Source organism: Sinocyclocheilus anshuiensis, unplaced genomic scaffold (genome assembly GCF_001515605.1).
Source record: "Sinocyclocheilus anshuiensis isolate Anshui unplaced genomic scaffold, SAMN03320099.WGS_v1.1 scaffold183, whole genome shotgun sequence".
In the NCBI taxonomy this organism is placed as follows: Eukaryota; Metazoa; Chordata; class Actinopteri; order Cypriniformes; family Cyprinidae; genus Sinocyclocheilus; species Sinocyclocheilus anshuiensis.
In genome coordinates, this window is record NW_015548309.1 from 1620521 (window position 1) to 1624387 (window position 3867).

Sequence of the window (3867 nt, forward strand, 5' to 3'; positions counted from 1 at the left end):
TATATATATATATATGTGCGCACGATGAAACCGTCTATATAAAGCATCAGAATCGGCATCGGTCGATCACCATGACAAGAAATTGGAACTCAGTATCGCTGCAAAAATCCTGATCGGAGCATCCCTAATATATATATATATAAACAGAAATAGAGAAGATTGTGTGGTGTGCACTGCCGAATGTTTAGCAGTTTATCCCTGGTAAAACTTATTGTGTTTAAAAAAAAAACAACAGACAGGAAAAACGTACAAAAACAATAAAACAACTGGAGAGCTCCAGAACGAGGCAGCCATACGCAGCACCATCTTGGTTAGCTTAATTACAACAATAAAACATATGCATTAAGAATTTTTTTATCAGATAGTTGTTTTGTGAACAAGACGGTCTTTAATCAGATTTTTGTATTGTAATTGTAAACTAATTGCTGTATCACTTAAAAAAAAACAGTGTGCGGTTTAAAAAAAGTTGAGTAATTATACAAACAAAACCAGTTACTTTGCCTGTGAATAACATTGTTGTGTCATGGTATTTATCAATAAACAAAAATGTTAAATTAATAAAATGCATAATAATAATCAATAATCAATTAAAATGAATGAATAAATAATAGGTTCAGTTCATAAAATATATATCTTGGTCAATCCGATTAACGTCTATCTTTAGCAACCAGCTAGTGTTGTCAAAAGACCCGGTACTTTGGTACCAAGTCGGTACTAAACAAATGAAAACGTAACAGTACCAGGCTTTTTTAAGTATCGGTGGTACCGAGTACCCGGTCAACCCGGTTCTTGATGCGCTATCAGAAAGGTGCGCAGATGCGCTCTCTTCATAAAAGCACTGAGACGTGGCGACATCAAAACAAGGAAACACACCAAACTAACAAAACACTTTAAAGACATACACCCAGATCAAATGAAAGAGTTCAAGCAGGTAAGTTTAATTTTAATTTTTAATATTTGTGTTTCCCATACATTGATTTATTTGTGGCGGCCCGCCACAATATCAAAACTCACCGCCACAATTGTGGCGGCCCGCCACAATATCAAAACTCACTGCCACAAATAGATTTTTCCAAAAGGCTTTGACTTCGTTGAATAAACATGAGCACTGCACGTGTCAAAGTCGAAACCCGGTGCGGGTGTTTTTATGTCACTGTATTTCTGAAGGAAACTGACTGTCTTCAGAAAATTATAGATGTCATTTTCATTTAATCTTGCCTGAGCAGCGTTTGTGAGCGCAGTGCTTATTTGATTACAGCCGTTACTGGGGAAACCTCGCTCTCTCCCGCTCTGCCTCCTGCTGGCAGAGAATGAATTTGCATATATATGCCACAAATAAAGTGCAAGTCTGTGGGAAACTGCGTTCTGTTATGAATATTATTCAATATTTTAATTTGAATGTCGGATTGAAATGAACATTGCTATTATTAGAATAGTTAATCATTAGCATAAGCGCGATATAATGAGCATTAGAATTAAGTTTCTTTATTAACTATTTAATGCTCCAATAACTTTTATTAGGGTAAAAAAAAAACAAAAAAAACAGGAGGACATGATGACATTTACTATTTTTATACACCAGAGGCTTTTAAATGAATTGTGAATCTAAAATATGCGTGTTAGAGAATGTACAAATGGTTAACATTGTTTGTGTCATATCAGTCAGAAAAGCAATTCTGGGCTTTTTTTTTTTTAAGCTAACTTAGTTGATACTCTTTGCTGAATTACTCTAGAAGGTTTTAAAAGCCCTTTAAAATTAGATATGTGCACAGTTTGGATTAAATTAAAGAGCGCAGTGCTTATTTGATTACAGCCGTTACTGGGGAAACCTCGCTCTCTCCCGCTCTGCCTCCTGCTGGCAGAGAATGAATTTGCATATATATGCCACAAATAAAGTGCAAGTCTGTGGGAAACTGCGTTCTGTTATGAATATTATTCAATATTTTAATTTGAATGTCGGATTGAAATGAACATTGCTATTATTAGAATAGTTAATCATTAGCATAAGCGCGATATAATGAGCATTAGAATTAAGTTTCTTTATTAACTATTTAATGCTCCAATAACTTTTATTAGGGTAAAAAAAAAACAAAAAAAACAGGAGGACATGATGACATTTACTATTTTTATACACCAGAGGCTTTTAAATGAATTGTGAATCTAAAATATGCGTGTTAGAGAATGTACAAATGGTTAACATTGTTTGTGTCATATCAGTCAGAAAAGCAATTCTGGGCTTTTTTTTTTTTAAGCTAACTTAGTTGATACTCTTTGCTGAATTACTCTAGAAGGTTTTAAAAGCCCTTTAAAATTAGATATGTGCACAGTTTGGATTAAATTAAAGTATAGTCCAATTTTTTAATTAGCATGTTTTTGTGTTTTGCTTTGTTACTGAGAACCGTGGATTTTCACTGGTATTGGTACCGAATACTGAAATTTTGGTACCGTGACAACACTACAACCAGCATATGACTGGGCTGCAATATGACATTGAAGTGGATCTGAAATAATGAAATGGACTGAGGGAATTCAGCCTCAATGTAAACAATGAGAAGAAACTTGTGTACTCATGGGAGGCAAACGAAAACTAGGTCAGAAATGCCTGTAGTGATGACAAGTCAATAAGATCAACAGCAAGCTGTCAACCACTTTCACACTTGCTTAACATAGACTTCAACTGGAATGCTTACTATTTTTTTCCACTGCCACTATACTAAAAACACCTTTTTGCTTGCCCTCTACCAGTTCAATCCTGTTTTTTAAAAGGTTTGCTCATCCATCATCATTTACTCACCCTCATGTTGTTCCAAACTTATATGACTTTCTGTCTTCCTTAAAACACAAATGGAAATGTTATGCATGATGACAGCATCAGTCACCCTTTACTTTCTTCGTGTTGGAAAAAACATGAACCAAAAGTGAATGGTGACTTTAGTTACCATCCTGCCTAACATCTCTTTTTGTGTTTTAGGGAAGACAAAAGTAAATGATGACAGAATGTTTCATTTGTGTGAGCTGTTCCTTTAAATTGAAGCCGTTTTGTTTACAACCCAAACAAAAACAGCATCTTCTATTGTCATCTCTCTTGTAACAACGTGAAACTTGGCCAGAACCCTTTACGAGCATAAAAACTTGGGAAAATAGACGACAGGAGGAAAACTTCAAACAAAAGCCCCATCAGTGGCACACTCACCACTCAGAGACCGGCACAAACAAGTCTGAAAGTGACTAATACAGAGGGTTTAGACCACGTACTTTTATTCTTCGGGTTCATCACGTTCGTCAGAAGCTTTTAGACGCGTCTATGATAATATACCGATCTGTTAAACCGTTTAAAATCAAATTCCCTTTAAGAAAGAGCTGGAAAACAACAGACGGACCGTTTCATGCAGCGTAGCAACGGGAGCTAGTCAGCTAGCAATACTGACACAAACAACTTCATTAGCGCAGAAATACAGTCAGAAACACCCTAAAACATACTCTATCGACTACATGGGAGTGTCGGGTTTTTGCTCACCTGTCTCCGTAAGCGGCGAGCGGTTGTCCTTCAAGAGTGCGCTATCGTCGGAGCGGCGCTGCGGATCCGATGGACTGATTGACTGGCTCGACCTGCCTGGATTTTCTGGATATCGTTGAGTGTCAAGTGTGACGCCCCTCGCGTGAGGGCAGCGTGGCCAATCAGAATGCGCGGATAGGTCACGTGATCGACTTTCAGAATAACGGGTTTGACGGGATTTGTAGTCCGCGGCTGACTTGTTTGTTTGTGGGATTCATGTTTTCTTTCATGTTTTTTGTTTCTTTTTGTTCACAGGCACAGTATATTTATACATATAATGTTAGTTTATGTTTAAATATGAACTATTTTAA

At 36.7% G+C, this 3867-nt stretch overlaps 1 protein-coding gene across 1 annotated transcript in view; it reads right to left on the reverse strand.

Annotated features, from left to right (window-relative positions):
* Positions 1-3618, reverse strand: part of LOC107656334 (adiponectin receptor protein 2-like) — a 38878-nt gene extending 35260 nt beyond the window's left edge. Inside the window, exon 1 of the mRNA XM_016444137.1 lies at positions 3518-3618. The gene's annotated coding sequence lies outside the window, so the exon portion shown is untranslated. The remainder of the gene's footprint in view (positions 1-3517) is intronic.
* Between the last annotated feature and the right edge of the window lie 249 nt (positions 3619-3867).